At 54.1% G+C, this 19,291-nt stretch overlaps 1 long non-coding RNA gene across 1 annotated transcript in view; it reads left to right on the top strand.

Annotated features, from left to right (window-relative positions):
• LOC104996553 overlaps positions 1-19,291 on the top strand; it is a 76,455-nt gene that overhangs the window by 12,082 nt on the left and 45,082 nt on the right. Inside the window, exon 2 of the long non-coding RNA XR_826214.1 lies at positions 4,551-4,593. This is a non-coding gene — a long non-coding RNA (uncharacterized LOC104996553). The remainder of the gene's footprint in view (positions 1-4,550; positions 4,594-19,291) is intronic.

Raw genomic sequence — 19,291 nt, 5'->3', positions numbered from 1 at the left:
TCCGCCGCCCAGCCCTGTCCTTCAGGAAGGCGGCTGTGTATTAGTTCGCTGTCTGGGGGCTTGGACAGCCGCAAGGTCGTCTCCCGCAGTCAGGAGGCCCCACGTCTGAGACCAAGGTGCGAGTGGGGCTGCTGCACCTGGGCTGGGAGCAGGACCTGCTCGGGGTTCCCTGGCCACCCGGTGCTCCCTGTAGACATGTCCCCACCATCTCCGCCCATGTGCCCTCTGTGCCCACAGCCCCCCCTTTTATCAGTGGGAGGCCCACCCTCGCCAGTGTGACCTCATCTTGACTAACACCATATTTCCAAATAAGGGCACATTCTGAGGTGCTGGGTTTTGGGACTCCCACATGGGGATTTGGGGAGGGCACGGTTCAGCACGCAAAGGGTGGGAGAAGACGGCAAAGGGGCTGCCACACGGCGTGTGAGAGGATCTGATGTAGATCAGCGGAGCCCCCAGGCAGGTGGAGGTGTGTGCCGAGGTCACCCTCTGGGCAGGGCACAAGCGCTTCTTCTGAGACACTTGAGGTCGGAATGAACGGGCTCCATGCATCGTGTGGCCTCACCAGGGCCCTTGGTTTTTGAACTCGAGTGCCCTTTGGGTTTCATCCAGCTCTGCCGAGGCAGCCCCTAGGATCCTCCCTGAACCGGGACCCGGGGCGGGGTGTGGAGCTCCCACTGACAGCCGGGAGGAGTGGACCCTGCAGCCTGTGACTCTTCGGTGCCTGCTTTCAACCTCCGGGCAGTGGGGGTGGGGGAGCAGGCAGAGGGAGTCGGAAAGTGGTCCGGTCCCCAGAGCGGTCACTGGCCATCCTCCGCCCCCTGGAGAATAATCCATTTAAAACTTCTGAGCTGTCTAGACTTGTTATCTGGCCCCTAATTCCTGAGAGCCCGGAGCGGGCAGCAGCGGGACTGCCGAGATAGCAAGAGGGTGAAGTCATTGGCGTAAATCCTGCAGCAGGAAGTCGGCTCCAGGAACGATGGACGAGCGTGGGCCGGTGCCCGCACGGGGGGCAAGATAACGCGTCTAGACTCCGCTGGCCATTTCCTCCCCTTCCTCTAGGTGTCCTATCGGCCGCCCCGCGGCCTTCCTGCTCGCTCTTCCCGTGCCCCGCAGGAGAAACCCTCTCAGGAAGACCTCACTTCATTTTCAGTGTGAGGGGCTGGGTGTGGGTGCCTTCTCTATGCCACGGCGACGGCGGGGACAGCCAGGCCAGCCTCCACCACCCTGTCATTTCTGAGAGTTCAACGGGTTAGGGGAAAAATGACGTTTTCTAGCCAGCATCCAAAGGTCAATGGAAGGTCATTGGTGGGATCAGGAGGACACAAGTTGATGTCAAACAGACCCAGAGATTTCCACAAGTCCTGGAGAGAAAAGAGCCCGGAGCAAAGCTTATCTGAAAACCCCTGGGAGCTGTGGAACGCTGCTCAAGCTGCACAACCTCCCATTTCCGGAAAGAATGGCTCGTTTCATTGGCCCCAGAGCATGCTGGGTGATCCTGAACCCTGAAGTCAGGGTGGGGAGTGAGGTCAAAAGGTCATCTGGTTCACTCCCCTGCCTCTAGGCAGGATTCTCCCAGCAAAGAGTCGTCGTGTGTGTTCTAGCAAGCAAGGCCGCAAGTGGGGGCTTGGGGAGGAAACAGGCCTGTGAGCACCTGTGAGCAATGATGACGTGGTAATCCCCGCCAGCTGTCCAAGTCTGCGAGCCCCGCCAGTGCCTTGAAGTTTGGAGAACTGCACTGGGACCTGTTGGGGGACATTGGTGGGGAAGAGCGCAGTGTGTCCAGAGATTAGCCGCCACCGCTGGGGCAACAACCATAGAACATCAATGACAACAACAGAAGCGAAAATGTCTTGAGCAGTTGCCATTCGCAGGGTTATGTGGAGTGGCTAAATGCTTGCACGTCATCTCTTGAATCATCATATAAGCCTCTAAGCCCACGGGGGGGTCCTGTTGTAATTGTCCAAAATGAGGCTCAGAGATGGAAGGTGCCTGCCCAAGGTCCCCTAGTCTGTAAGAAGCAGAGGTAGAGTTTGGCTCAGCTGGAGCGACTTCAGAGCCCAGGACTGAACAGCTGCTCCTCATGTGAATGTACCACGTGTGTCCTGTTCCACTGAGCAGGTGCGGGCAGCTGAGGGTGGCCCAGGTTAATAAATGGGGTGACTGGGAGGCCACCCACAGCCTTTAGATCCCAAATCCTCTATGGCTCCCCTGGACACCCCCCTTCCCACCACGTGCAGTGCCTTCTTACAAAACCAGTTGCTCTTTTATGACCCGTGGGGCAGGTGGAGAGGGAGTCACTACACTGGGACTTAGCTTTCCTGTGCTCCTTTACATGAGGACGATCCCGCACCTACCATGCTCCTGTTACAGATGTAAGAGAAAGCTATGCTGTGTGAAAGGAGGTCAAAGTCAGCAAGAAGAGTGCGTCTAAAGATACAGAAGGCCCTTGAGTCTCACCCAGCCATGAACATAGCCTCAAGCTGGAGGCGGACCCCACTAAGGCGGCTGCAGAGATTGTGAGGAAGAAAAAGGAAGACCAGACTGAGAGTGCCCAGGAGTCCCAGCTGGCCACAGCGGAGGAGCTGCCTAATACCTGAGTCCATGGGAAGTGTGACGTTTGTCATTAAGGCGCTATCAGTAGGGGGCTAGTTAAATAAACAATGAATGGGGCACCTGGTGGAATAGTATGCAGCCATCAAAAGGAATGCAAGGCTCTTTATGTAACGATGTGGAATGATCACCAAAGTAGTTGAATGAAAAGCCGCTCGATTTTACGTGAGTGTGTGTGTACTTACGTGTGTAAGTGTATGTATTCATATGCTTGCTGCTGCTGCTGCTAAGTTGCTTCAGTCGTGTCCGACTCTGTGTGACCCCACAGACGGCAGCCCACCAGGCTCCCCCGTCCCTGGGATTCTCCAGGCAAACACTGGAGTGGGTTGCCATTTCCTTCTCCAATGCATGAAAGCGAAAAGTGAAAGTGAAGTCGCTCAGTCGTGTCCGACCCTCAGCGACCCCATGGACTGCAGCCTACTAGGCTCCTCCGTCCATGGGATTTTCCAGGCAAGAGTACTGGAGTGGGGTGCCATTGTCTTACATGTACATAATTATATATTTATATTTCTGAAAGATCTCTAGATACTAGTAGCCCTGGAAAGGTGACTGTGGGAAATGTTGGGAGGGAGATACTTGCTTATATCTTGAATTTTTGATCAGGTGACTATCTGACCTTAAAAAGAAAGAAAGAAAAAATAGCCCCATCCTGTCCTCTAAACTCAGGTGGTCTCTTGAATAATAAGCGACTCCCCTTTGTGCCCAAGGGCTCTTGATCTCTCACCTGGGTGTTACAGAGGTACAGGAGGGGTGCATTTTTGGCCCGTGAGAGTGAGCTCTGGTGAGGGGTGCTAGTGCATGCCCATTCCCACCCCGCCCATGGGTGGCACTGCCCAGCTGTGGTACAGGATGGAATTCTGTAGCGTGGGGGTCCCAGAACCTGCAAAGAAGCCAGTGCCCTCAGCTCCACGAGTGCCCAGGTGGCCTCCCACAGGCATAGAAAATGCCTTCTCTCAGGCAGGGGACAGAATCCTGAGAGGGCGATACTGAGGATTTATGGGCCTTCCCAGGGCTCAGACTTTCTGATGGCCCCTGAGACAGGCAAGGGGTCAGGGGTTATCTCCGGGTGGGCAGCTGGGGGCTGCCTGGGGCCCCCTCCCTCCCTCAGCAGCTGCTAGAACCATCAAGGGGTCCGTCCCTTCTTATGCCTGGCTCGGGTTTCTGACCTCGGAGCAGCCCATACACTGTGCAGACCTCAGTGGGGCGAAATGGACTTTTCAAGAGTAAAATGAAGAGGGACAGTGGTCCAGAGGGACAGATGGGGAGAGGAACAAGGGAGGACAGTCCCCTGCGGAGATAAACGCGAGGCCCCTGGAACGTGAGGCTGTGGGGGCCATGGGAGTGTGAGGGGACCTTTGTTCCTGCCACTGAGGGCTGGAGTCATTCCTAACAAATGGTAGCATGAAGTCCGAGGGAGAGGTCCTAGAACCCGCCCTCGAGAAGGCAGAGACAGGCCACGGGATTTCTAATTTCCTGTTCAGGCTACCAGAAGGCAGTGTGGTGAGGGGCGGGTGATCCCCACTGGGGAGCATTGGAGGAGTGAGGCTGTGCTCTGGGCCTCTGTTTTCACATCTGTAAAATGGGCGTATAATAATTCCTCTTTCTTGAGAGTATACAGTGACCATCTGAGATGCTGCTGGTCAAATGCATGGCCACATGCATTTGTAGCAGCCGGCTCCCCACAAAGCGCTTTGTCCAGGTGGCCCAGGCAATCCCCACAAGAATACCATGCTGGGGATGGGGTTGCGGGGGGCGGGGCGGTCCAGATAAAGCAACTGAAGCAGAGAAACTGAGGGCCTCACCCAATGTCTCAGAGCTGGATTCCAGCCCAAGCCCAAGCCCAAGCCCACGCTGGCTGGTCTTCACCCATCGCCGACTGCAGCCAGGCCTCTCGCCCAGCATGTCCCTAACCCAGGGCCCTTTTGCCCTTGTTTCAGGCCCACGTTTGAGCCAGCGGGTTCCTGTGTGGTTCGAGTGCAGGTAAGCTTTGATTTAACGCCTGCGGTGGTTTCTCAGACTCTGGTGAACCTGGAGGATGCCCTTTCTCAAGGCCCAGAAAGGGAGGAATCCATGCTTTCTGTAGTCCCCAGAGAGATTTATGCTCCTGGCGGGCCAGCCGTGCATTATTACACTTCCTTCTCTTTCATTAATCATCCCCCAGCCCTCAGTCCTCCTGACAGCCAGGAGCAGCAGCCTGTGAGCCCCGAGTCCTGCCGATTAGGACGCTGCCGGGCAGGCGGCGCTTATCTCTGGGAGAGAGCCCAGAGCTGCCTCGACGGAAGGGCAGTGCCTGTGCCCTCGGCTCCCCCATCACCACCCCTCCAGGAAGGAAGCCCACCCCTCCCCGGGAGCCAGGTGCTGATGGAGTGGCTCAGCACGCTCGATCGGCGCAGGAGCAAGTGCTGATGTGCGGGGCAGCTGGTCCAGATGCATGCCGGGACAACGACAGTCACTCTCTTCTTGTTGGTTTTCTTATTCAATCTTGAGAATTCCCCAGGGTCCTGTGTCAAGTACTTCCCTCCATTCCCTCGCGTTTTGATTGTCTCAGCATGCTCTAAGGAGTGTACAGCTCATCACCCTTCCTGCACGAGGAAATGGGGGTCCAGGGAGGTGAGAGGAACAGGTCCCCGTCAGCGAGCAGGGCACCTGACTGTCCTGCTCTTTTCTGCCGTCCATCCTGACAGGTCATGGGTTTCTGTTTTCAAGACTTTTTTTTAAAAAACAGCTTCATGGGGGTATAATTCACAGCATTACAAGTCACCTGTGTGAAGTGTATAATTCAGTGGTTTTTCAAATATCTGCAGATGTGTGCAGCCTCCCCCAGTAAATTTCAGGACAATTTCATCACCTAAAATCATCCCTCTACCCTTAACCCCAGGCCCCTCCTTCCTGAGACCTACAACCCTCAAGTTGCTCCTTGTTTCCTTCCAGTTAATAGACAGCCGTGGACTAGACCCCAGCTGCCACCCTCGTGTGCCCTCCGGGTCCTGGTTCTGAGTCACCACTCTTTCCAAAGTCCCTTGGGGTGCTTGGCTAGGCCAGGTGGAGTGTGTGTCTGAGCCCTGGGGGACACTCTTGCTGGCATTCTGGCTGGTACTAGTGGCAGGGCAGATGGGACCCTGGGATAACTGATGGAAGGGGCCGAGGCCCTCAGGGGCTTACAGCCCAGTGCAGGTGGGGAGGACAGGAGCGACGTGGGCCCATGGGCAGTGAGGAAGCAGGCAGACCACAGGCACACACCATATGTTTGAGCTGGAACCTGAGGTTAAGTGGGAGTTGGGGTCCACAAGAGCGGTGGAGGGGGCAGAGGGTCAGGAGGGGGAGTGGCTGAGGTCAGAGAACAGAGTCCCTTTGGTAACTGCAGGGAACTCAGCGTGAAGCCCAGCAGGACTGGGGATAGGGTGGGAGGAGGTCAGGAAAGCAGGCAGGCGGCCTGGAGGCAGGACCAGAAATGGGAGGCCTGGGGCTCAGAGGGGAAGGGGCTTCCTGTGAGCCCCTCAGTTACAGAACATGCTTCTCTGTGCTCTTAGGTCCTACTGAAGAGCAGTCAGGGCAGAGCGGCCTGCCTGCTCCTCTCGATAAATCCTACGAGTTTTTATCCATTCCAATGACTTCTTGATACTTACTAAATCAGGAGAAGTCCAGATTTGTCTTCCTTCTCAATGAGCTGAGTCCCTCCTGGCAACCACTGGAGTGTGTGCCCTTGGTGGGCATGTCCCCACAACACTCCCTTTTGCCCCTGACTCCAGGCCAAGGGTGCCTTTTCTCCCCCTGGCCTGCCCCACCCAGCTGTGTCACTCTGGGCTCAGAGAGCTCAGAACTCCAGAGCTCTGTCCTTCATTTGAAAGTGTTTAGAGCAGACATTTAACACCTGGTTAAATGTGTTAGGGCTTCCCTGGTAGCTCAGATGGTAAAGAATCTGCCTCCAGTGGAGGAGACCTGGGTTTGATCCCTGAGTTGGGAAGATTCCCTGGAGAAGGGAATGGCTACCCGCTCCAGTAGTCTTGTCTGAAGAATCCCATGGACAGAGGAGCCTGGTGGGTGGACAATCCATGGGGTTGCAAAGAGTCAGATACAACTGAGTAACTAACACTTTTACAACACTGAAACGTGTTAGAGAACCTGCCAGCCCGATAGTACCTTTGTGATAAATGGACAGATGGTTCCAAGGTGTCCCCTCTGGGTAGATGGATTCTGAAAAAGTGCGCCCTCCCTGGGGGCCAGACGCAGGGTGCAGGGCAGGGCAAGCAGAGCTTGTGTGTGCGGAGTAGCACCCCCCACCCCAGCAGCTCCTCTCTAATGGGTAGGCGAGCCCAGGAGCCTAGCTGAGAAAAGACAACAGCACTTATTAAGCTCCTACAGTGTGATACCAGCACGAGGGCCAGGGGATGAGGATGGAGCTGGTTGCCTTCCAGCATTCCAGCGTGGAGAGGGGGAACAAACGCCGCCCTGGCCCCTCCTGGGCTGGATTTCCTGCCTGGCGCTGGGGAGCCGAGAAGGGGTGGGTGGGTAAGGCTCCCTCTGCCCCCTTCCCCCACTGGCTCCCAAACCATCCATCAGCCCACGGCTCACCTGTGAAACCCAAGGCTGGGAACCGCAGAGCTATTCCGCTACACAGTCAAGATTTATCGGAACATGACAGGCCTGCAGGGCTTTTATGACGCGCATGGCGCCAATCCCTTCTGTTAACCTGCCTGTCCCCGGTTGGGGCGGGGGCGTTTTACGACTGCCGACACCACTCCATCTGCTCCTGAGCTTGTGGCGTTCTGACAGTGAGGACAAAATATCCAGCTTTGTCCAGGCCCCGCGGGCTGGATTATCACTTCAGCACTTGAGAGCTCAGCCTGCTTCCCCCTGGAGCGAGAACCCCCCAGGCGGGCAGGATCCGCGCCCCCACCCCGCCCCAGGCCTGGTGTGAATGAAATTCAAATCGTGTTCTGACAGTCCCGTGAATTATCTGTTTTCCAACCTGCCTCCCTGGCTCTTTCATCTCCACAGCAGAAGCCACGTTGGGGTGTAAAGGTGGGGGGGGGTGTGTTCTTTTCGTGTAAAGGGGGGTGTGTTCTTCCCGTGAAGTAATCCATTGACGTCTCTACAAAGGCCCCCATGACACCCAAATTGCCCAAGTCTCAGGGAAGAAAGACGCAATGAGGGGACCGTTTGGAACCTCTTTAAAAAGGAGCTCAGCACCTCCTGGGGACACGGGCAAATTGTCGTCCAGCGAGGTGGGAGGGAGTCCGGGCCCAAGACACTGTGCCAGCGCTTTTAATGACCTGGTTAAAAGTTAAGCCATGTTCATGAGAAATGGAACCCCCCAGGGAGCCGGAAGCTTGCGATGTGCTGAGCATCTTCCTTGCCCAGCACGTCCCACGGGTTCCGTCCAGACAGAGGATAAGCGTGGATTCTTCCGGTGCTGCTCACTCTTCCTCGGCTGGTAGCTGGCTCCTGGCTCTGGGACTGGGCAGCTGACAGGTGTTTGATGTTCAGCAGGGGAGGGCAAAAGGGCTTCTCATGGGGGGCATGCAAAGGGCAGCCTTCACAAAGCTCACTTCCCACTGAGGAGGGTCCCGCCAGAGGAACTGGCCTCTGTCCACTCTAATATTCTGGGCTCTTTGTGCCCGGGCCTGGGGCTGGCCTACTGATGAGACCACTAAGTCACTAACTCACCAGCAAAATGAAGATGGGGGCGGGCGAGGGGGTCCTGGAGTAGGAGCTTGACTGGTGCCAAATGCACGTTCCTAGGTAGAAACAATTCTGGCTGCTAATAACCAGGTCTTATTCAAGTGCCCCACTTCCCAGGTGACTCAGCCATAAAGAATCCACCTGTCAATGCAGGATACACAGGTTCGATCCCTGGGTCAGGAAGATCCCCTGGAGGAAGAAATGGCAACCCACTCCAGTATTCTTGCCTGGAGAATCCCACGGACAGAGGAGCCTTGTGGGCTACAGTCCATGGGGTCGCAAAAGAGTTGGACACAACTGAGTGACTAAACAACAATTCAAGTGCCCTGGCTTCATTTGCCACCTACTTACATCGGGTTAATGACATCTGCCTTATAAGGTTTTAAGTCTAAATGCGAGAAGGTGAATAAATGTACTGTATGCAGTAGGAACTCAACAGTTGTTCATGGGCTTCAGTGTGTTGTGAGCCCTAGTGTCAAAGAAACCTAGGTCTAAACCGGCCTTCGCAGCCCATGATCCAAGGCCGGTCACAGGAGCCCTCCCAGCCTCAGGCTGCGCGTCTGTGACAGCACACGCGTCACACGGCAGCTCGGAGGCCAGGTGAGGCCAGGTCAGGCCAGGTGAGGCACGCCGTGAACACTCAGTACACGCTTGCCTGGTGGGGGCGAGGACCGCCGTCACTGCTGCTCTTCTGTAGGTCTGTCCCCACCGGGAGAGTACCTCCTGAGCCCTCAGGGGCAGGCCTCCCCTGGACCTGGCCGCCTGAACCCTGGGATTGGCAGGTGCCCCTGTGTCCTGGGCCCCAGGGGGCCTGCTTACACTAGGGGTCACAGTGTACAGCGCAGGAGGGGCCAGCCCATCCAAGCAGCCCGGAGGCGGCCCCGTCTGCTGGCCTCAGATGGCCCGATTGTTTTCATTTGCAAATGAAAAATAAGAAACACTCGCCCAAGCCAGAGCAGCATGATTTCTTCCTCAGTGCCTCCTCCCGCCCCTACCCCCACCCCCTGCCCCCGTTGGGAGGCCGGCAGGACACGGATGCCTGAAGTGGCTCAAATCACTGAATTGGCCGTGACCTGGGCTGCAGTCGCAAGAGGGTCTGCTGGGGCGGCTGCCCAGAGGCATAGAGCCCCATCTACCCCAGGAGTGTCTCAGCCAGCCTGTGCAGCCGGAGAGAGCAGAGATCGGGGTGGGGTTGACTTCTCCCCCCACGCCCATGCCTAGGCAGGAATGACGTGCGGACAGATGCCCACAGAGGGGCCCCTGTGTAGGGCGGGGATGATCGTAGCTCACCTGCGTGGAGTGCCACCTGTATACCCACCCCATGCTGTGCCCTTCCTGGAAGGAGGTATTACTGACAGTAATGACGGTGGGGAGGGGAGGCAAATGGTGGAGATGTTCAGAGGACAGCCTGGCAGTTCCTTCCAAGGCTGAGTATACTCTTACCACGTGATCCAGCAATCATTCTCCTTGGTATTTCTCCAAAGGATCGAAAACTTGTATTCACACAAAAACCTGCACGTAGATGTTGGCAGCAGCTTTCTTGATAATCGCCAAAAAGCTTGGAAGCAGCCAAGATGCCCTCACGTAGGTGAGTGGGTAAAACAGTGGCACATCCAGACGATGGAATGTTACTCAGCACTGAATGGAAATGAGCTGTCCGGGCCTGAAATGACATGGAGGGGCTGTAAGGGCTGAGGCATAGAACAGCGCTTAGCATACTGCTAAGGGACAGGAGCCCATCTGAAAAGGATACGTCCTGTATGATTCCAGCTTCCAGATGCCCTTCCTGGGGGTCATCCCTGGGCTTCTGGACTTGTCCAGCCAGCCCAACCATCGCTGTGCCAGTTCTTGAGCTAAGTGTCTTCTTCTCTGTCTCCCTCTGGTGTAGTGCAGACAGATATAGTCCCAGCAAGGCTGCGATGTCTAGGGCATGTTGTCTAAGCTCTCTGCCTCAGTTTCCTTATCTGTAACATGGGGCTGATAAGAGCGCCCGCCTCCTCAGACAGGCGCTAAGTCACCTGATGGGTGGCAGTGACACTGGCTGGCACAGAGCAGGTGTAACTGGCAACGCGTGCTGTGCCGAGGAAGAAATGGAGCCCGGAAAAGTTCTATTACCACCCGGGGCACCGCAGCGCAGAAAGGCCGGGCCAGCGTGGGACGCGGCATCTGTGGCCCCAGCCCTGTGCACACGGCCTCCACTTGCAGGTGGTTCTGATGGCAGTTGTGCATGGAAGGGTCTGAACGACCTGTATATTCTGCGCTTTCTGCAGAAAGAGGAAACAGGCTCGCAAAAGTCAGTGCATTTAAGTAGCCACGACAGCCCTTCAGAGGCAGGGAGGGTGGCTGGCACCTCGTGGTCTGGCCAGGAGATGGAGGTTGGAGAAGCCCAAACCTTGCCCAGGCCCCTGGCGCCCAAGGCCTCCAGTGGGTGCACTGTCTTCCCAGGGGCCGCGGAAAGCTTCCCATGGGTTTTTATTAGAAACAATTGGAGGATCCAGCTGCCCTTCAGACACTTCGAGCTGCACATTTTCCACATTCCTCCTCGACCTGGCACAGCCAGGACACCGTCATTTAAAAAAAAAAAAAAAATCTGGTATTTGAAATTAAAAAAAAAAAAATCACAGCCTTCCTTTCTTTGACTCATTTCCTGTGGTGTTTCCCTGGCCTAATGGAAACCTGACAGGCTTCGTGGCAAAGGAAGCCAGGCCCCCCCTGCGCAGGGGCAGAGTGCAGTGTGGAGAACGGTGCTTTTGTTCAGGGGGTGGGAAGAGGTGATGGCGAGGGGCCTTCCCCTGCCGAAGGAAAACATCCTCCTCTATGCACTCAACTTGGCCCTCAGAATCAGGCTTGAGATTTGAGCCGGCAGCATCGGGGTGGGGGTGGGGGGCTCTGGGCCTGGTCTGCTCCCCAGGGCTCCTCTTGGGCTTTGGAGAAGAGTGACGGGGCCCACGATGGCTCCTCCCAGCCGTGGACAGGAGCAGTGTTCTCACTAACTCTCGGCATCCACGGAGCTGGACGAGAATAAGAGACTCCGGGCAGCGACATGGAGCCCAGAATTCAGGGGGTGGGTAGTAAGCATTACGGAGCACTTGCCATGCCAGATAGCGATCAAGCTGGCAATACCTGCTTTACTGGTGTTTTCATGCCAACACCAACACTGGCTTGTATGGGGCATTTACTGTGCTGCTTGCCGTACAGACATCACCACGTTTTATCCCAAGACAACCTTGGAGGGCAGAGGACATGATGGCTGCTGCCCTCTGCAGAGGCAGGGGTGAGGGGAAGCAGAGCATCTGAAATATCACCCTGCTGTGAAGGGAGCCACTTTCCCAGAGCGTTGTGTTCTGCTCATTTCAGTGGGCGGCTGGCAGAGATGAGGGAGGCTCATATGGAGGTCACCTGGGATGTTCAGCAGATGTTTACAAATAGGCATCAAGGAGCCTTTGAAAAGAAAGATGTGGCTTTAAACCCAAGGGACTAAAGGGTTAAAACCAGCTGTGGATGCATTGTCATCAGATACCTTGGAAAACTGGGTGGCAGTACCTTTAAAACTAAGCATCCGCCTATTCTATGACCTGACACGTACTCCCAGGAGAAATGAATCTGTGCACCCACCAAAGACACACGCAGGACAAGAATGCTTACAGCAGCTTTATTCAGAAAAACTGTGAGTGAGAAAAAACCAAGTGTGCCTCAGTTGCGGATTAATAAACTAAAGCTCATCCACAGAAATGATTCCACAGCAGTAGGAAAGAACAGAAGTCTGCACACATGTGAGCGGTCTCACGAGCCAGCAACCAGGGAAGGAAGTACACAAGAATACGCCCTGTAGGGCTCCGCTCCCCTGAACCTGCAGATCAGGCAGCACTGACAGTCTCCATGGTGCATGGGGCGCCTTTGGAGATGTTGGTGGGGAAGCAGCACAGGAGAGCCTTCTGCTGTGGCAATACTCCGTATCTTGATCTGGATGGTAGCTACACGAGGGTTTACCTACTTAAAAATTCATTCAGCTTTTGCACACTTTACTGTATATTTTTAACACTTGAGTTAAAATTCAGGAAAAAGCACAGGCCTTTTCCTCAGCCCACTTACAGCCCGGTTTGGGCGACGGTTCTCCCCAGGGAGTGCAGAGAAGAGATGCCTCTGTAGAGACGGGGCTGGGGCAGAATGGTGACATCGAAGACAGAGTTAGACAACTTCAGAGTCTCTTTTAGACCCTGGTTGAGGGTTGTCTGTCCTTCGGGTGTTATTTTCAAGGTACATGTCCATGTGTATGCACACACATGCAAACATCTCTTTATGTGTGTGTCTGATTTGAACTTTTATATACTTGCACCAAATGCAAAAAGTTGAAGCCAACAATTTCATTGGCATTGTTACCACCCATGATCTAAGGATGAGAGGCAATTATTCATTTGTTCTTGTTTCTCCTAAACACCTAAACCTCCAGTTTGGCCTCTGACCCTGTCCATGTATATTTAGGCAGAGGGCAGAAGAGGGAACTCCCACCTGTCCTGGGGTGAGGGTTTGTGAAGGCAGACACTGGGTGCTGTCACTTTGACAGTCACACTGCAGTTGTCACACACACGTGACAACCCTTCCTAAGGGTCCTGAGCATGCCACTCCCCCCCCAGAAGCCCCTCTTCCCAGTTAGCTATCTCAAAAGCCCTTTGCAAAATAATAAAATATTGCCACAGAGAAGTGTGGGTGGTGGGTTGATTACTTGGCAGACCCATGATGACCAGTCCTTAACTGCTCAGAGCAAGGCAGACAAGAAATGGAAAGCTGTCAAGTGTGGGAGAATATTGGATAAAATAAAACAGAAGGTGGCCTCCACACTCTTGTCTTGCTAAATGAAAGTTCTATGTGTGTCTAAACCTAAGGTTGATTCTTGAGGGAAGACGGTCATCACTGGAGAACTCTACAGCAAGCTCGTGTCATCCCATTTGGGCTACAAGAAAAAATTACTCCACTAAATCAAATGGTTTGGTTGTCAGAGTTACTGCATAGAACCCACATTGATAACTAATGTTGAGATAACTCGGATAGATCAAAGCTTTTCAAATCCACATTTAGTGAGAACCTGCTACATTCTGTGTCCTATGTTTAGCATTGTTGGTCAGGAATGAAAATGTCCCAGTTGTGCCCTGAAGGAGCTCTCGGTTGTATTAAAATGTCTCAGCGACGCAGTCCCCCTACCCAGCAAGACGTGGTGGCCAGCTGACGCAGCAGTTGGGGCTTGGATGTCCTTCTGAGTCATGACTGTGGACACTAGTCTCTTCATACGGTATACACACAGAACCAGCTAAGGGAGCTCCTGGTGGCTGGAAGGTGACAAGTTCACACACGTGAACTCGTGAGCAGATGCCATGCTGGTGGGTGGATGCCACTGAAGAGGCTGGAATCCGTGTGCATAATTCAGGAAACGTCTTAGAGACAAAGGCAGTGGCTAACATCTTTGTGCCCCATGGGCACCTTCGGTCCACCTGAATTGTGGAAACTATAGAATTATATTGCACTTATGTATTTTATTTTTTAAACTTTTTATTTTATATTGGAATATAGCTGTTGACAATGTTGTCATAGTTTCAGGTGGACACAGCAAAGGGACTCAGCCATACGTGTACATGCATCCATTCTCCCCCGAACTCCCTTCCTACCCAGGCTGCCACATAACATTGAGCAGAGTTTCCCATGCTATCCAGTAAGTCCTTTTTGGCTATCCATTTAGAATATAACAGTGTGTACACGTCAGTACCAAACTCCCAATCTATCCCTTCCTGCCGTCCTTCTCCCCTGGTAACCATAAGTTCTAGAATTATATTACATTTATTGATATGCATACTATTCAACCAAATGATGAAGCTCTTGAAAGCCATGACCATCACTTAATCAGTTCTGGAAGCCCAGGCTTGTCACCTGGTAGATGTGGGTGTGCGCTAAGTCACTTTAGTCGTGTCCAATTCTTTGCGACCCCAAGGACTATAGCCCACCAGGCTCCTCTGTCCATGGGATTCTCCACAAAAATACTGGAGTGGGTTGCCATGCCCTTCTGCAGGGGAATCTTCCCAACCCAGGGGTCGAACCTGCATCTCCTGCAACTCCTGTATTGCAAGTGGGTTCTTCATTGCTGAGCCAGTGGGGAAGCCCCACCTCGTGGGTGCTTAGTGCTTATTGAAAGACTCAAGGGCTGATCGAGGGTGAGACATTGAATGCGCCCTTGGGGAAAGGAGCATTTCCGAGATTTCCTTTCTCATTTGAAAGAGGAGACAGCAATGGCACCCCCTCTCCATTGTGGGGTCATCGGGAGGGCCAGGTGAGATGATGCAGGTGGTGACGGCAGCGGTGACAGCAATCCTGGAGGAGGAGGGTGGGAGGGAGAAGGGCCAGGGCAAAGGAGTTTTCTTCACTAATCATTGGAATTCCTTGTCCAGCCCTGACTTGGGAGCACTTTCTCTAGAAGCAGAAGACAAATGAGGGACCTGCGCTCCCGCCTTGGAACTCCACGTGAACTCCCCCTCGTGGGCCGGGGTCAAACTCTGGGCAGTGGATTGGCTCATTAAACAAATGACCTAATTTAGTACTTAAGACACCCAAAATTTACTAGACTAATTTGTCAAGTCATCCAGAACAACCAAGCCACAAACGGCCTTGTAGGTTTTAATGGAATTATAGACAAAATTCAGATTGACTACTCAATAAAAGTTTCCGTGAAAGCGGGACTGACAGTTTAGTCTACGGAACACGGAGGAGACTTTTATGGGCTGGCGTAAATCTTTTGACGGACCCTTTCATCTCATCCTTTCCATTTTTACCGCCTCTGAAGGAGAGTCGTTTATGGAACTGAGGGGCAGGAAGCAGGAAGTAGGAAACAGGAAGTAGACATGTTCTATTTGGCTGCTGATAAGCAGGTTAAGGCTTGGTACACTGGGTGAGCTGCTGGTGTGGGACTGAGCGAGTTTGTCCGCCACCCAGCATCAAAGGTTGTCTGCAGAAATGTGAAGGCATCGAGAAAAGTTCAGCTGGCACAGAAACCTGTTCTTTAAATTAAGGCTTAAAACCCAAACCTCTGTAACGACACCTTCTCCCACAACTGAAGCCATGTCTGTCCTTTTTCAGCAGAATGACCAGAGAGAACTTGGACAGACCCTTTCCGTTCCACTGTTCCCAGAAGGACAATGGAAGTGGTCGCTAATGCCCGTATTCTTGGGGACACTTTCACCCCTCACATCCTCTGGACATCTGTCTATTTACATGGAGAGAGTTGCAAAGCTTCCACTTTAAAGATCCATCTGGTTCTTACATCAGGCTAAGCCTTGATCTTAAAGCGCAAGCCCAAACACACTGGGGAGATGCGAAAATTTAGGAATGAGCGTGTTTATATTGTATTTGCATTAATGCTTCCTAAAGTTTATTTTCAAAGTGAAGAAAGAACAATGCATAGTAGGCTATTAAACCCAAACACGATCAGTTTAAAGTTAGGGGCGTGCTCCGACGAATATTTTTCTCCTGTTTGAAGGGTCCACTTGAGGAGGGAGTCGGGGACTGGGGTTGGGAAGGCAGGCAGGGGCGGAGGAGGGGCTGTTGTGAATTCTCCGCAGGGCTGGGCCTCCCCTGCGGGCCACTGCTGTTTGTCATATGGAATGGATTAGGCCTTCTCTCTCACACTGTCAACTTGGGTGTTCTGTGCACAGCCTGTTTTGCTGGGGTCTTGGTTTTGCTTTTTATAACGGCAGGAAGTGCCCCTCTCGGACCACATGTGAAACCGTGTGGGAACGGTTGGGAGGGGGTGGGGGACCGAGAGGCGGGCGAGTGGGGCGTGCAGATGAAAAAGCCTCCCCTGAAACGTGTTTGGCGGTGCGGGGGGCGGAGGCGGAGATGCGCCCTGGCCAATTTAACTTTATGGGGCCTGGCTGGCAGGAGGATGAGGAGGTGGAGGCTTCCTTGATGAAACCCTCCTGTCCCTAATAGACCTGCCCCTAATATTTTACAATACCGCACAGAGTCATGGACGGATCATTAAAGCATGAGGGATCGCAGCTGCTGTTTAATTTGTTCTAAATTTCCTGCCGGCCTCACCAGACGTGTACAGGAAATGGGCGGTAAATGTTTAATAGGTCATACCTAACCAGACAATTAACAGGTGCTGTCATTTAGAAAGTCTCAACCTGTGTGCATACCCAGAGCTGAATCAAGCCCCTGGTTTTGTTTTTCCTTCTGCACAAAGGCTCGCTGTGATGTTACAGGGAGGGGCCCGCAGGGGTGTCGTAAGAAACCACTCAGTCGTGGGGGTGACCCCTCGGGCTCACCTGCGGCCCGCCCTGCCCGTCTGGGTCCGGGGACGCTGCCATGGAGCCCGAGCCTGGGGCTGACCTGCATGGGAGGAGGCTGGTAGCTGGAGCTTGGGCTCACCAAGAAGTTGCTTCCCCCTACCACCCCTTCTTTTACAGCTCCTGCACCACCTGCTCCCTCTGGCTGGGGAGGTGGTGGAGGGACAGACAGAAGCAAGGAGGGGGCAAAGCCCTGCGATGGCACCCACCTCTCAGACAGGACTGGGGCCCAGTTGAGCTTGTTATAGTGTGTGTGTTGTTGGGGGGGTGCCTGCTGTACCTGAGCAGGTGTTAAGGACGGGTCTGAGCCCCCCACGTTTGTTCTGGCCATGGGTCCTTGCAGCTCCCCCTCTAGTTCCTAGGCCCCTTAGGTCCTGCAGCCCTTCCCCAGACCCTCCCTCCAACCCTAGGGTGGGTGGTGCCGCCCCCATATCACAGAGGGGAAACAGGCCCGGGGTGCGGGGGGTGGGGGTGGGGCTCAGCCCTTCCTCAGGGCCATAGAACTAGTTGGCGGTGGAGCTGGGATTTGAACCCAGAAATCTGCGTTCAGTTGACCATGTTGCCGAAGGACAGATTGGAAGACAAAATACTGGCCCCACACCCAGCATCATTAACCTGTTAGGACCAGGCTGCTCCTGAAGTGTGTTTACTGCTGAGCTGTGAGAATGAGAGGGACCCTCATGTTCCTTGGTCTGGTGGGCGTTTAACAGTCAGAGCTGCAGGTGAGGCGGCTGAGCCTCACACCCAGGTGGGTGTGCCTGGGACCTCGACGTTTCGGGAGACGTGGGCCTTTCAGTGACGAGACCAGGAGAGTCCCAAGCATGCCCAGATGCAGGTCACCTCAGCCTCGCTGCCACAGTCCCCTGTATGATGCGCCTGTCTACAGAGAAATGTGCTGAAGCCTGGAGGGGCCCTGGAATTCCTCACGCTTCCACAGCTGGTTAGACATTGTCCTGAACGCACCCACAGGTCTCCGGACCCCAGGCACCAAGCCTCGAAAAACCCATGCAGGTGGGTGGATGGAAATGGTTGCAGTGGCTGCCGGGCGACCCTCGGGTCCCACTCGCCCTGATATTACCTGCGTGAAGTTCATGTCTGACGGGGCTCAGAAGATGGTTTGAAAACATCTGAAACATCTTCTAATAGTCCATGACTAATGGGCTGGCCTGGGCTGTCCAATAAATTGTCTGCTCTATGGAGCAGTTACAGTGATGGGCCTCAGACACCCTTATCAGCACTTGGTGCTCATGTAAACCGACTCTCATTAATGACAGGATGAAAACGGCGACACTGTGCAGGCCTCTGCCTGCTGCCCTCATCACGCTTTGAAGCCCAGCTGCTAATAGCCCTGCAGAGCGCAGACGTGAAGGCGGGCGGCAGGTTGCACAGACATGCCTCGTTTCTAGCAGTTGATGTTGGTTGTTGTTTCGGTCAGAGGCTCCTTCTGCTGTTCTTGGCCATGATAGAGCAGGCCTCTTGGGCCTGGCACACGGCTCAGGGACACAGTGACACCTGTGCAGAGGGATTTTAATACTCTGAAGCAGAGGGTGTAAGCAGTAGCTTGAGGGCTGAATCTGTTAGTAGACATATTTAAATCTTTGAAAACTGCTTCATAAATGCTTAGAAACAGAATATCTTTTTTGAAAACCTAACTCTCTGGCTTTTCTTGACAATTTGGAAAACCCAGCTCTAGTTGGGTGTGGCAGCGATTGCCTGGGTTTGGGGGGACTATGCGTGCCCTGTGGACGAGTCTGTGCTTGTCTACGTGCCCCAGCCCCCACCACCCCCTGGTGTCTTGTGCCCAGCCCAAACTCTGGTCATTTAAAGCACATGCCTGGCTGCTGTAGGCATTTGAACCTGTGATCCTGTGTCAGGGTCTCTCATTTTATCCTTTACGCATCCTTGAAAGGCGAAAAGAGATGGGTTGTGAGGGTACAAGAAATGAAGAAAGGACTCCTGACCGGCAGTCAGGCATTGTGGTTTGTGCCTGGGCTCTGCTGGCCCAGCTCGGGGTTGCAGGTCTATCTGATGCTCGTGCTGTGGGAGGGCTGGCAGAGCCACCGCGGGAGCCCTACCAGTACTTGGTCCATCTGGTACTCAGTCCCTCCTCCGAACCCCGGAGTTTGGAGTTTCATGTCCCCTGCCTCCATCCCAGGATGGGGAGGTTGAAACTGATGCAAGATGATGGAAGGAGGTCTGACTCAACGGCTTCCAGGTCTGCTGGCGCCTAGGACTCAGGACAAGTCACCACGCCTTTCTGGTCTCAGTTTGCAAAGCAAGAGCGTTGGGGGCAGGTGGTCCCTGAGCAGCCTTCTCTGGTGTCCAGTCTCTATCTGTCAAGTGGGGATGATGGCACTAATCCTGGAAGACTTCTTGCTGAAGGATGTAAAGGACTCATGGCCCAGCATTGACCCGGATAAAATAGCAGTCAGCACCACAGTAAATAGGAGGTTCCTTGATGTGGCAAAATTCCAGTCCCATCCCTGAGACTGGAGTGTGCTGGGTGGTTGTATGATAAATAGCCTGACCAGGAAACCCCCACACAGACCCTATGAGTTACAGGTGGCTGATGGGAAAGAACCCTTGCTCACACACACCCCAGCCTTGGACTCAACCACCTGGCATTTCACGTCCAGTCCCCAGGCGTTGCGTGCAGCCCAGTGTGA

Source organism: Bison bison, unplaced genomic scaffold, assembly GCF_000754665.1.
Source record: "Bison bison bison isolate TAMUID 2011002044 unplaced genomic scaffold, Bison_UMD1.0 scf7180017864295, whole genome shotgun sequence".
NCBI lineage: Eukaryota > Metazoa > Chordata > Mammalia > Artiodactyla > Bovidae > Bison > Bison bison.
Note: the sequence above shows the minus strand (reverse complement) of the source record. Positions and strands in the feature narration are given on the sequence as shown.